At 32.9% G+C, this 15,111-nt stretch overlaps 1 long non-coding RNA gene across 1 annotated transcript; it reads right to left on the reverse strand.

Moving 5' to 3' along the window:
• Positions 1-9,971: 9,971 nt before the first annotated feature.
• LOC128206788 (uncharacterized) lies at positions 9,972-14,476 on the reverse strand. The gene is made up of 7 exons (XR_008256568.1): positions 14,337-14,476; positions 13,933-14,003; positions 13,453-13,541; positions 12,941-13,016; positions 11,780-11,856; positions 11,433-11,547; positions 9,972-10,072 (listed from the first exon to the last, which is right to left on the reverse strand). It is a non-coding gene; the product is annotated as an uncharacterized LOC128206788 (long non-coding RNA).
• Between the last annotated feature and the right edge of the window lie 635 nt (positions 14,477-15,111).

Consider the following 15,111-nt stretch of genomic DNA (forward strand, 5'->3'; position numbering starts at 1 on the left):
TTTAAAGCAATGATATATCAATAATATTCTTGAAAACTGTTTTAAACAAATGTTTCAAAATGCAAAGAATCAACATGATTGTACATCAATATTGCATTCATAAGCTTCCGGTATATGAATAAAATGCATAATTATATAACCAAAGCACTGAAAGGGAAGGTACTGCTTAAAGCTGGCAGCAGTAGAGTTACAACTGGTTGTATGAATGTCAGATGTGTGGAAAGAGGAGATTGAATCAGACCGTACAACACTCCTAGTCTGGTATTGTTTTGTAGAAGAAAGTTTCTTAAGTGGGAATTCAGGACACGAGCTATGATTTAAAAAGAGCACGGTGCAAGGTCAGACTGTGATCTTTTGATATGCATTAAAAGAGCGCTAATGGGGCATTTGCAAGGGACAATGTTAAAACATTATTGTGCATGTGTTGTAACTACTCTCAATACCAAAACAAATGGTAAGGGTAGCTTTTATCTCAAATAAGTATCACAATTATGTTTCTGTATTATTTTTAAACTTTTTTTAAATTGACAGTTTGAATATCAAATATAATTCATAATTATTGATGGAAGCTCTGCCTAACAAAAGGGCACAGTGGGGAATAGTAATACAGCAGCAAAGAGTCGGAAAATGGAAGCAGACCTAGCTTAAGCATGGCAATGTTAAAAAATTGGGAAACATCTAATATGCTATGACAACAACTTTTTGGCTTTGGTAAGAAGGAAACCACAAAACATGAACACTGAACATGAACAAGTGCATACAGATATAAATTTTATTGAGGTTGTAAATGTTTTTAATGATCTCAAAGGTAAAATGTAATACGAAATAGATTTAAACAATTAAATGTTGAATATTATTTATAAATGGCAGCTAATTTAAGAGTATAGCTATTGGAGGCTCTTCATTAGCTGTAGCAGTTAAAATGCTGACAGTGGTGAATGCATATGATGTTGTTATCGTAGCTGGTTAAATTTACATATCAACAGCCAACCACACCTGTCATAGACCAATGCCTAAACACCAGCAGTTCAATTTCAGAAAAATAAGAACAAGGTATATGAAAAGGAACATTCTCTTTTGTGCGTTTTTATAGTTGGACTATGATTTAATAAAAGTTATAATGCAGTATTTTTTTCATAGCTGAATAGGTCTGAAATTGTGCCCAATTAACATTTCATATAAAGTATGTCTTTATTTCTCCATAATAATCAATATTATACCAGGGTTTATTGGATCCATTGGGGATGAACCAAAAGTACCAAAATCAGCAAGTTCAATTTTTCCTTAAAACAAGACTGGACTTATGAATAAGGGCTAGTATGAGGTCAAAAATGCAATATTTTAAATGATTTTTTCCCTGTCTCAGCTGAGTGTATACAATAAAGAATAGCATATGGGGGTCCTGTGATTTTTACAAGACACACTCTGAAGCTATTTTTTAAAATAACTGAGATTTACTCGGTCCAAAAACTCAATTAAAATGTACACTAAGATATAAATTCCATTAAAGTTTTGGACAGTTTTTTTTTGCAATGGTATCATCTGGTGTCTAGTCCCTTGAAATGTATTTCAACCATGCCTGAATGACAGAAATGCAAGGTAAAGCTCTAGGAAATAATGGTGTAAGATAAAGGCTATATCAAAGGATGGATTTCTTTTAAAAGAATTGAAACATAGTTTACCATTACAATTAACCAGTCTGTAGTGTTATATGAATCTATAATGAACTACTTTGGCGAAATGATAATGTACAGGATATTTGGCTTATCAAAATAACCCCTGTTCTAATAGCAACAACATAAAACCATCACACATACTATTAAAACTGAGGCAAAGTAAAAGTAATGCAATTCATGGAAGATGTCGCTGCTGACAATTATCAATTAACATGAATGACAGGAAGAGCATATCCATTATCACACTCTTTTGAGCAGCATTTGTCATTATTTACAATTGAACAAGAAGAAATTTACATAAAATGAGATTAGCAATGAATCATGAGTGAAGTAATAATGTGAAAACAATGAATCTAAATGATACACATGAAAACGCGATAACATTGTAGCAGAAAAACATGTAATGAGTGAAAATGATTATAATATGTCAAAAATCATTTATTTATAGGTTAAGCAGTGCATTTGGTTTTGGAAAAATCTTATTTTTTTAAAGGCTGTAAACTGCATAAAGGTTTGTTCAAAAATAATTTCATAGCCGTTGAGGAATGTTTGGACTATGTTTCCTTAAGGGCATTAGGTTATTGTTATTTTAAATATTTTAATTTGGAAGACATTTCTAGGCAGCCATAAAGTAGAGCCTGTTTTTTAACAGTGATCAGACTTCAAACTTAGAAAGAAATGTTAATGAAAAATATAAAGACATTTGAAAGCGGAAATGTCAAAAGGCTTATTGCTGAGTTGTAATAGGAAATTAGACATTGACTGCCTTGTATATAATGAAGTGTACTAACTATATGATATGAAAATGATAATAGACAACAGTGGTAGAAATAAATAAAAACAAATTAATCTAGATTATCTGTTAGTGACACTGGTATAGCAACAGCAATTGAAGTATGTGAACATCAACACAGAGTGAAAAATCGCATCTTAATAAAATCATAGTTAACTTCAAGTACAATATCTATGCATAGAGCACTGATAAGACACAAGTAATAAATGCATTAAATTTGGCAATGTCTGTACATACAGGCGATCTCAAGTTGCAGCATAATTTATAACACAGGAGTTTATCATTCTTCATTTATAACTGAAGACAACATGATTGCCTTTCAGACCTTTTTAGTAATGATTGAATATGAAGAAATGGTAGTTGAAGTATATCGGCGATGAGTGCGTTTAGTCCCACGAGGGTGAAAATGAAAATGACGAATGTGAAAATTGAGAATGAAAATTGAGAATGAAAATTGAGAATGAAAATCGAAAATGAAAATTGAGAATGAAAATTGAGAATGAAAATTGAAAATGAAAATTGAGAATGAAAATTGAGAATGAAAATTGAAAATGAAAATTGAAAATGAAAATTGAAAATCATCAGAGAAAAAAATGAGCGTCTTGGTATCAGATACAAAAACAAAGTAATTTATTTCAAGTTTTTATTTTTTATTTTGTGAAACAAGATAATTGTCACAATCAATCGAAAACTTTCTTCAACCACGTCAGGGTTAGCCGGCCAAGATTGCAAGATTTTCAAATCGGTGGAAGAAACATGACAAACAATAGTTTCTCATTCGCACTTTTGGTGGCGTTTCATCAGCCTTACAATCATTACAGTACCACACATATCGAAAACAGTTTTGGCAGTAGCCAGCTGGAGGGAAAATGTTCAAAAGATCATGTCGTTGACAAGGTTCTACGGTAAAGACTCCAGCACAACACAATTGGCATTCCCAACAAAACCTTTTAAAATAATCATTGTACTGTAGTCCAGCAAACCCAACGATGTCAGTATATCGTTTTGCCATAGTTAGTGAAAAGTACAGTCACTACTGTATGTTTAAATAGTTTGAAGTACTCTAAAAAGCGTATACATTATTTCTCGAACTTGCATTCAACAACTTTGCAAACCAATGTTAGAAATTTGAGCTAACTAGCGTATTGCGGTTGTCTACAGCATAGCTGTGTGAATCAGAACTGGTAGTGTTTGAGTGATTAGCACAGTTCGCCTTACCGGAAAATGAAATAATCAGAAAGCAAAAATTTCTCATATACAACTAATGCTTCTAATTTCAGTTTATGTTTTATTCAAAATGTAAGTAGATAACAAAGTACAAACATGCATAGTATTCATAACATTGCAAACATATCAATATACATAATTATACACAATTGTTTTCATGAAATCAAACACAAGCAAATGTTTACAATTTTTATAATGTCAAACATTCAATGTGAAAAGTATTTTTGTTATGCAATGTGGTCACTCCCTGTTTTTCATCCAGACTTGTGACTGGCATTGGTCAGGTTACCCACGGCATCAGCGAGGTCGGAAAATGGTAACTCTGAGCCAGAAACCTATTTTCCTAGTGTCATACACTACGCAAAATCAGCACCCATTAGAGGCCTTCCAGGCGACCTTCTACAATTTGTTACACCTATAATGTAGAGTGCTGGACTACTCGGGTGTAACAAACGGGGTATTGCTGACTCGTTGTAGGCACAACGCCGAACTTATGGTCTCAGATACATGAATGGCTATACTGAAGCAAGAATCGAGTGCTACAGCCGCATAGATCGATCAGTGAACGATTGGAAATATGCGATCAACTTCAAGTACCCAAAACCACAAGCTAGGCTCGAAAACTCGTAGACTTATTTCTCTTTTGATCTAAGAGAAGGCTACAGAGTTCACTTTCAAACACACCTCTTAAGCACATAGAGGCATATTTGCTCGCTTTACTTGCAGGCAGGAAATGCTAACTTTAATCTCAGAAAGCATTTCCTTTTATGTATCGCAACTTCTGAGCAAAGAAGCGATTGAAGTTTGAATTTTGAATTTTGAAAAAAACTGAGGCAACGCTAAAGGCAGTTACTCGACAAGGCACACTTAGGAATAAGCATCCGATTGCTTGTGTTTTCCTCTCTCTTTGTAAAGACTGTGTGGAGTGTCGGACCACAGCGATACATCGAGGTTGCCACTCCCTATTTTTCATTGCCTGTAGCGCGACATGATGACCATGAGCGGTTCCTAGTATTGGTACTGTACATCACCTTACACCAATACTAAGCTGGTCTAACGACACCTCCATACTCATGGTAGCCTCTCAAATTTTACTTTTGCCAAAATGTTTTTGCGAAGTTGACAAAATCATTGCATTGCATCCAAGACCGTAGCATATTGAGCAATGAGAAACAAATCTCGTCGAAGCTATACTTCTATGCTCATGCTACCAGACGCAAATAACAAATCACTTGCCAAAATCGCTTTTTGTATATGATCTAATGGCTATCACAGAGAATGATCGTATTCGTCAGGCGATGTCAAAGTGATCGACAACATGAGCTGGCCAGACTCAAGAGCGAAAAACTATGAGGTATCGCGACATACGGTTCTCATGTTCAAACCAGAAGGTCAAAAAACCTCTCAGATATTTTCTCTGTATCTCTGATGCACCAAGTTCATAGTGCGAGGAGAAATCTGAGAAGTTCAAACCCACTTTGGGCTCCCAGCAGACTAACAGCACTTCTGAGCTAAGAGCTTGCTACTGGAATGACGAATATTGAAAAATGTGGAGCTTATATACCCGATGGCCAAAATTAATGCGCATCGCATTATAATTGTGCATAAATGGTTAGGACTATTTTTTTTACCGTTTTTATTTATACGCTCATATGAAATAGTTCCAGAATTATCACTTGATTCCGCATTATTATTGTACAAATGGCTCGAGATTTTGAAATCTGTGAATGAAGTAGTTTTTCTATGAAGATTATGTGAAATCAGTTTCAGCAAAATATCATTTTTTTTCAAGTTTCATGGACTTGGTGGAATTTGTGCATATGGCTTATGATTGTGAGATCTGTGAGATTTGCTGCAAATGTAGATTTGTTGAATTTGATCATTATGAAGATTTTATTTTTTTCATGAAATCTTGTGTGAACGCCAGCCTCAGAAAGATATCAATTTTTCATGTTTCATGGACTTAGCTGCATGTTTTGTGCATATGGCTTATGATTGTGAGATTTGTAATTTTTTGAGAGATTTGCATGAGCCTATAATTTTTTCAACATTATGAAGATTTTATTTTTTTCATGAAATCTTGTGTGAACGCCAGTTTCACTAAGATACCAATTTTTCATGTTTCATGGACTTGATGCTGCATTTTTGTGCATATGGCTTATGATTGTGAAATTTGTAATTTTTGAGAGATTTGCATGAGCCTATAATTTTTTGAGAGATTTGCATGAGCCTATAATTTTTTGAATAAATGAAGCCTATAAAATTTTTTTGAAATCTTGAGATCCCGCGTTAATTTCTAGATTTTCAACAATATGAAGATTTTATTTTTTTTCTCATGAAAACTGGTGTGAACGCTAGTTTCAGAGCACAAATGTTGAAGGTATGGCTTATGATTGTGAGATTTGTAATTTTTTGAGAGAATTGCATGAGCCTATAATTTTCTCAACAATATGAAGATTTGATTTTTTTCATGAAATCTTGTGTGAACGCAAGTCTCAGAAAGATATCAATTTTTCATGTTTCATCGACTTAGCTGCATTTTTTGTGCATATGGCTTATGATTGTGAGATTTGTAATTTTTTGAGAGAATTGCATGAGCCTATAATTTTTTCAACAATATGAAGATTTGATTTTTTTCATGAAATCTTGTGTGAACGCCAGTTTCAGTAAAATATCAATTTTTCATGTTTCATGGACTTGGTGTTTTTTGTGCATATAGCTTATGATTGTGAGATTTGAGAGATTTGCTGCAAATGTCGATTTGTTGAATTTGAACATTATGAAGATTTTATTTTTTTCATGAAATCTTGTGTGAAAGCCAGTTTCAGTAAAATATCAATTTTTCATGTTTCATGGACTTGGTGTTTTTTTGTGCATATGGCTTATGATTGTGAGATTTGAGAGATTTGCTTCAAATGTCGATTTGTTGAATTTGAACATTTTGAAGATTTCATTTTTTTCATGAAATCTTGTGTGAACGCCAGTTTCAGTAAGATATCAATTTTTCAAGTTTCATGGACTTGATGCTGCATTTTTTTGTGCATATAGCTTATGATTGTGAGATCTGTGAGATTTGCTGCAAATGTTGATTTGTTGAATTTGAACATTATGAAGATTTTATTTTTTTCATGAAATCTTGTGTGAACGCCAGTCTCAGAAAGATATCAATTTTTCAAGTTTCATGGACTTGATGCTGCATTTTTGTGCATATTGCTTATGATTGTGAAATTTGTAATTTTTTGAGAGATTTGCATGAGCCTATAATTTTTTCAACATTATGAAGATTTTTTTTTTCATGAAATCTTGTGTGAACGCCAGTTTCAGTAAGATACCAATTTTTCATGTTTCATGATCTTGGTGTTTTTTGTGCATATAGCTTATGATTGTGAGATCTGAGAGATTTGCTGCAAATGTTGATTTGTTGAATTTGAACATTATGAAGATTTTATTTTTTTCATGAAATCTTGTGTGAACGCCAGTTTCACTAAGATACCAATTTTTCATGTTTCATGGACTTGATGCTGCATTTTTGTGCATATGGCTTATGATTGTGAGATCTGTAATTTTTTGAGAGATATGCATGTGCCTATAATTTTTTGAAAGATTTGCATGAGCCTATAATTTTTTGAATAAATGAAGCCTATAATTTTCAACAATATGAAGATTTGATTTTTTTCATGAGATCTTGTGTGAACGCCAGTCTCAGAAAGATATCAATTTTCATGTTTCATCGACTTAGCTGCATTTTTTGTGCATATGGCTTATGATTGTGAGATTTGTAATTTTTTGAGAGATTTGAATGAGCCTATATTTTTTTCAACATTATGAAGATTTGATTTTTTTCATGAAATCTTGTGTGAACGCCAGTTTCAGTAAGATATCAATTTTTCATGTATCATGGACTTGATGCTGCATTTTTGTGCATATGGCTTATGATTGTGAGATCTGTAATTTTTTGAGAGATATGCATGTGCCTATAATTTTTTGAAAGATTTGCATGAGCCTATAATTTTTTGGGTAAATGAAGCCTGTAATTTTTTTATGAAATCTTGAGATACCTCGTTAATTTCTAGATTATGAACATTATGAAGATTTGATTTTTTTTCATGAAGTATTATGTGAACGCTAGTTTCAGAGCACAAATGTTGAAGGTTTTGAAATCTGAGTGTTTGAGTGAGTTTTATGAAGCCTATAATTTTTGAAGAATGTAGCCTATAGTTCGATTTTTGAAATCTTGAGATCCAACGTTAATTTCTAGATTTTCAAAATATTCGAATGTTCAGACCATAGAATTGTCATTCAGAGTTCTTATGATGTATGATTGTTGATATCATGAAGATTTTAACTTTTTCGTGAAATCTTGTGTGAACGCCAGTGTCAGTAAATTATCAATTTTTCAGGTTTCATGGACGTGGGTCCACATTATTGAAATTTGTTATTTTTTTGAAGGAGTTGCATGAGCCTATAATTTTGAATAAATGGAGCCTATAATTTTTTTATGAAATCTTTAGATCCCTCGTTAATTTCTAGATTATGAACATTATGAAGATTTAATTTTTTTTTCATGAAGTATTGTGTGAAATAAAGCCTATAGTTCGTTTTTTGAAATCTTGAGAACTCTCGTCAACTTCTAGATTTTCACAATTTTTCACAATTTTCGATGCATATTTTTTGTTGAGAGCATGATATTACAATTCAGAGTTGCATTATTTTTGTACATATGGCTTATGATCGTGAGATTTAACATGTTTGAAAATAAAAAAGAAGCTTTTTCATACAATCTCATGTTTGATTTTTTAAATTTCAACACAGCAGAATTTGTGAATTTGCTGTTCATGTTTTGCATTATTTTTGTACATCTGAGTATTTTTTTTGAAAAATGAAAACTGTTGCAGATAAAATGTTGAAATGTTGAATGTTTGTGTGATATGTGTATTTCGAGCCATTTTTTTTTTGAAGTATAACGCCAGTGGCTGTTATCTTCAAGCATTAAAAGGGAAACCTAATTTTCATCGTAACCCTATTATGTGGTCCTAACCTAGTTTTATTTGTTCACAAATTTGAAAATAAAGGCAACGCCAAAGGCAGTTACTCGACAAGGCACACTTAGGAAGAAGCATCCGATTGCCTATGTTTCCCCTCTCATTGTAAAGACTGTGTGGAGTGTCGGACCACGGCGATACAAAGAGGTTGCCACTCCCTATTTTTCATTGCCTGTAGCGTGACATGGTGAACATGAGCGGTTCCTAGTATTGGCACTGTACACCACCTTACACCAATACTAAGCTGGTCTAACGACACCTCCATACTCATGCTAGCCTTTAAATTACTTTTGCCAAATCATTTTGCTGAACGAAAACATTGCCACATATCAATGTTCGGTCGTTCAAGAGGAATGTTTGTGATGAATGAAGTTTTGCACTTCGAAACCAAACTAAGAATGCAATGAGCCTAGTACATTTCACTTGTATTTCACAACGCATCTACATTCTAACATTTTTTTTTAAAAATTGCTTGATCTTGCAATATTGATTTCAATTTTCATTCAAGCTGAACTTTATAGACATTGACAAAACAACAGGCTTGCATCCTAAACCGCCGCATAAAGGACAGTGAGAAACGAATCTCGTCGACCCATGCTGGCACGAGCAAACAAATCATTTTGTCAACAGCATTTCACAAAAATGAAACATTTTAAAATGCAGTGCAAATTTTGCTCTTGTGCACACTATCAAAATGTTTACCATTTTACCAATTTATGTTCCAACCAATATCGTAATCAATATGACAAGACCAAAGCTTAATAAATTTATGAATTACAAGCAGTATTACTGCTAAAATTTTGTTCAATCACAAATGTTCCTCGGTTTCAGCCGTGACCAAGTCTGGCTGTTTCTCATAAAAAAATATAGTGAAAAACCGTTTGACTGTGGTTTCAATGAAAAAAATCGACAGACCAAAATGTAACCAATTTTATGAAAAAAATGTGTTATCTTTCGTGAACAATACTTTGGATGGCCAAAAAAAATAACAACAGTACTCACAATAGCAAACAAGACCCGCGTTACTGGGGTAAGCAAGACAGCACAAACATTAAAAGCAAACAGATAAATCAGTATTTCTCCATTTAAATTTCATTTTCGAAATGATTTACTGTATGATAAATTTTCAATGTTCATGTAAAACACGAAATACAAGTGTTGGAGAATTACTGATAAACAAAAAGCAACGGTACAAAGCACATATAATACAAACAATATTTTAAAACGAACAAGTGTGGATAGGTATCTTTTTTCAAATAAACAATGACATTTCAAATAGATCGACGAATTCTGTCTGCTGTCTTCTGTCGGATCCCCTGTGTATGGCATCTCATCTGAAAAAATGAAATGAAACGTGTAAAAGACGAAACATTCTTACATACAATAGCACATTAATGTTTACTCTGGTAAATTTTGGTTTCATTTATAACATTGGACTTGCAGTAAGTTGTAAATGCTTAGTCTCAAAACATATTAACCTTTATCTCAGTTTTGATTTACAAATGACAGAGCAGTACACTAACAACGTGCTTAAAATTATGATTTTTTTGACAACTTTTCAAATTTTTCAAAATTTTTGACTTTGGATTTTCACCACAGCGCATTTGCGTTTTAGCTATATACCTACCAAAGCGCATTTGCGTTTAAGCGATGTAGTTTTTTCACGCTGAGTACCCCCCTTATGAAACTTTTTTTTACATTGAATTTAGAACGATTTAGTTGACTCACAAAATTAGGCACACAAAGTGACGATGTACAAGTATTTTGGGGTGACGAGCTTTTTGGTTCGCTCGCCCGACCAAACAAAAACACTTTTAGTATATATATAAGTCTTTTTGTTTGGCCGGGCGAGGTAACCAAAAAGCTCGTCACCCTAAATTATTTGTACATCGTCACCTGGTTTGCTTAAATTTGTGAGTCGATTTGTCATAAAGAGAGTAAAATGTATGATAAGATGCTTAGCATCTTCAAATAATTTGACATTCATTTTTTGGTTTGACAAATAAAATGAGTAAAATTTATGATAAACTGTTTAGCATCTGTAAATAATTTGACATTCATCTTTTGGTTTGACAAATAATAGAGTGAAATGTATGACAAATGCTAAATATCATGAATCGATTCAAGACATGACATTTAGCATTTGGTTTGACATATAATAAAGTGAAATGTATGATAAACTGCTTAGCATCTGTAAATAATTTGACGTTCATCTTTTGGTTTGACAAATAATAGAGTGAAATGTTTGATAAATGCTCAGTGTCATGAATAGATTTGACACTTAGCATTTGGTTTGACAAACAATAAAGTGAAATGTTTAATAAATGCTCAGTATCATGAATCGCTTTGATATTCATCAATTTGTTTTACTAATGAACAAATAATGTCATATGGTTTGACAAAAAAGTAGATTGAAATACCATTCATTTGTGATGTTTTACACTTGTGAAATGCAGATCGAATGCATTATTTTTGTGCATATTTAATATGTAACGCATACTTAATATCATTACAAAACTTGAAACCTACAGCAATTTATGATCTGTACAATGGAGAGACTTAACCGCAAAATTAAAAGAATTGCCATTCTTGAGGCTAGACTTGCTGTACTCAAAACAGAGTTACAGTCAGAACTGGAGCAGCTGAACAACTCCAATGACATGACAATGAACTATGGTTCAAAAACATTATCACCTGTACAAACTGAGGTTGAAGACTGGGGTGACTGCGTAAGGACTTCAGAAATCATCAGCGAGGAGGACTGGGAATCTGAAGCAAACAGGCAGCCCTTCACTCTTGGTGGGACATTCTGCAAAACGAGAAAATCTACAAACTGGGAAAACAGATGCCCTGTTTGTTTCTCAAAAAACTGTGGACATAAAGTAAACAGATGTTTGTTCAGAGAAGCCGCAACTCAGTGATTTATATTCTACATTAGTGTTGTATGTACCATATAATACTGGATGAACAAGTTCAAAAACGTTTTATCATATACTACTGGATGAACAAGTTAAAAAATAAATAAGCACTTTGTATTTTACCTCGTGTTGTTTTACTTCAATGTCCCGAAACCATTTAAACGAACAACTTCCACTGAGGTCAGATCAGCCATACAGAGCTGAAAAAACAAAACATTTCTGTTGAAAAATGAAAACATCAATGAGTGAGTAAAATAAGAACAATACTTGTTCAATTTGTTTGCCACCAAAAACATGAATCTTAAATGATCTTGTTTTCCCTGCCAGATGATATACAATAAAACTTAACAATATAAGCTTCAACTCACTAATTTTCATTTACTAAATATGAACACTGGCTAATTAACTTCTATTAAGTCTTTGACCACCAAAGAATATTTGCAGTGAGTTGTAAATGCTTAGTCTCAAAACATATAAACCATTCTTTCAGTTTTCATTTACAAATAATAGAGCAGAACACTAACAATGTGCTTAAAATTATGATTTATTTGACAACTTTTCATTTTTTTCAAAATTTTTGACTTTGGATTTTCACCATAGCGCATTCGTTTTTTAGCTATATACTTACCAAAGCGCATTTGCGTTTAAGCGATGTAGTTTTTTCACACTGAGTACCCCCCTTATGAAACTTTTTTTTACATTGAATTTAGAACGATTTAGTTGACTCACAAAATTAGGCACACAAAGTGACGATGTACAAGTATTTTGGGGTGACGAGCTTTTTGGTTCGCTCGCCCGGCCAAACTAAAACACTTTTAGTATATATATAAGTCTTTTTGTTTGGCCGGGCGAGGTAACCAAAAAGCTCGTCACCCTAAATGATTTGTACATTGTCACCTGGTTTGCTTAAATTTGTGAGTCGATTTGTCATAAAAAGAGTAAAATGTATGATAAATGCTTAGCATCTTCAAATAATTTGACATTCATCTTTTGGTTTGACAAATAATATAGTGAAATGTATGACACATGCTAAATATCATGAATGGATTTGACACTTAGCATTTGGTTTGACAACTGAAAGAGTGAAATGTATGACAAATGCTAAATGTCATGAATCTGACACATAGCTGTAATTTTGCTACCATAATGTGAAATAAGTTAAAAGAGCAAAATCAAATCATGTTGGTTCAGTGTTTCAGTATTTAAAGTACCAAGATGAGTTAACTTTACTGTTCATTGTAAATTTGAGATTTGTTTCTGATGAAATTTGGTGAAATTACTTACTTGTTATTGACAAAGCAGAACACACTGCATATTGGGTGAGCTTCAGGTTATATAGGCTAGGTTACTCCTCACAACTCTGAAACAAAACATTTTATTAACAAAACTGCACATATTGATTGTTAGTTTTTTACTTTTTTCATTCCATTAAAAGCATGGCTAAGTGCACATTTCATCCACATCAACAATGTTGAAATAATCCTGAAAACAAAATACTTCCTACATACAAACAGAAACAGAAAAACTGTTCACATGCAGAAGGTATTATGTTCCCAACATTTCTTATCATTCACAACAGGAACAAAATTATGCATTTATGGCATTGGTAGATATCAAACACAAACTGAAAATTTATCTAATAGCAGTTCAATGTAATAAATCAAACACAGTGTCTGTTATTAGATAAATTATCAGTTTATAAAAATTATTCCAAGCATATTTCCAAACAGACTAAGCACTGAGATTATGATATGACAGTTCAATTCATGGAATTAATTTTCAGCGATTTTACTTACTTGTAAATGTACTTTCTTGGGTACTGCCTTCAACCATTTTGATCACCAGCTTTCTGACACACAGGACGACTGCATCTGAACTGCCGTCTCTGGTTTAAAAAAAATAATTTTCAACATATTTTTCAAACAAAGAAATAGAAGAAGATATTTATCAATCTTGCATGATTTGTCATTTCTTATTTCTGTCAGTTTGGTCCCTAAACAAAGTTAAAATCATTCAAAATATGACATAAACAAGACAAGAGATATGAATTAACACTGCTTACTATGTTTTTCAACATATCTAGCCGAGAATTAAAGTTTCTAAAATCGGCTTCGAGAATGTTCGAAACATTCTAAAACGAGCTGGGAGCAATTTCTTTTGACATGAGTTTTTACGTAATTCAATGCACACATCGACAAAACTTGTTGGTAATATGATACATCATATATTTAGACACAATTTCTCATAAAACTTTTAAACATTCATGTCATACTTACCGCAGGAAAGCTGGAAATACGACCTTCACAATTTATTTTTCAAGATGGCCGACCAGCGCACAGCGAGAACTCTGCAATATGACGTCATACATATCACGTCATATCATTCCATGAATTGCATTATTTATTTATTTTTTAAACTTTTACGAAAATAAAGAAAATACACTCATTAAAAATAATTTAAAATTATCTTAATCATGTATTATGTATCGTTTTATGAAATTAAACAATAGGAAAAAAAAGTTTGTTCATTTTCAGAAAAACGAAATCGAAAGTAGAAAATATTTTCTGAAATTGGAAATGTTTAAAACCTCGTAAAATCATTTATATCTCTTGTATATGCATAAACCCGGCTTGATTCAATCGCGAACACATTATAGAAACTATAACTACCAAGGTCGTACCTTCAAACACAGAAAATATCCCAAATTTTACACACAAAGAGTATTGTTTACATGGTTCAACCGTATCCAAGTGAATACGACAGACAACACTTTCCCTTATAATAATCAGCTCAGTATAGCTTGTACCGAAAATCGTAACATTATTCTGTGATCGTTTTACTTTATTTCATGTTTTATTTTGCTTAAGTATCGTACTTTGTAGCATTTTACGATACATTCTGTGTATCTTTGAGGAGTTATGCATAGCGATTTGCACATATATATATGACTATATGACCATTACTCGTTTGATAACTATGAGCAAGCATAGTTGTTCTTGAAGCTTAAGTGATTCCAACTAGATTACTATAGATAAACACAATAAAATACGAACAGTTCATACATTTTATTTTGTTACTAATCATTGTCTGTTCATCACTCAATTTATTGTTAAAACTGTTTTGGCACAAATTGCCTCCCACGCCTGGCGAAGAACTGGCGAAGTGCTTCGTGATTCTCATTTCTCTCTAAGTCTCTGCTACTGAGCTTTTCAACACGCTTGTAACAGCACATTTTGTCAACACTCGACAAGTCTTCTTGCAGCAAACACATCAAACAGGGGTACAGTTCAGGGCACTGATGGCTTGGGGCTCTCTGTTCTGCTTTCTGTTCAGCCTCTCCGTTTTTGAAACAAATCAAACACGGATATAGTTTCGGACACGTGTGGATTTCAATTGCCATATTGATGTTTGCATTCAATTGCACACTGTCCATGTTTTTCTGTTTTGCATCAGAC

The sequence above is a fragment of the Mya arenaria genome, chromosome 10, assembly GCF_026914265.1.
Source record: "Mya arenaria isolate MELC-2E11 chromosome 10, ASM2691426v1".
Classification (NCBI taxonomy): domain Eukaryota; kingdom Metazoa; phylum Mollusca; class Bivalvia; order Myida; family Myidae; genus Mya; species Mya arenaria.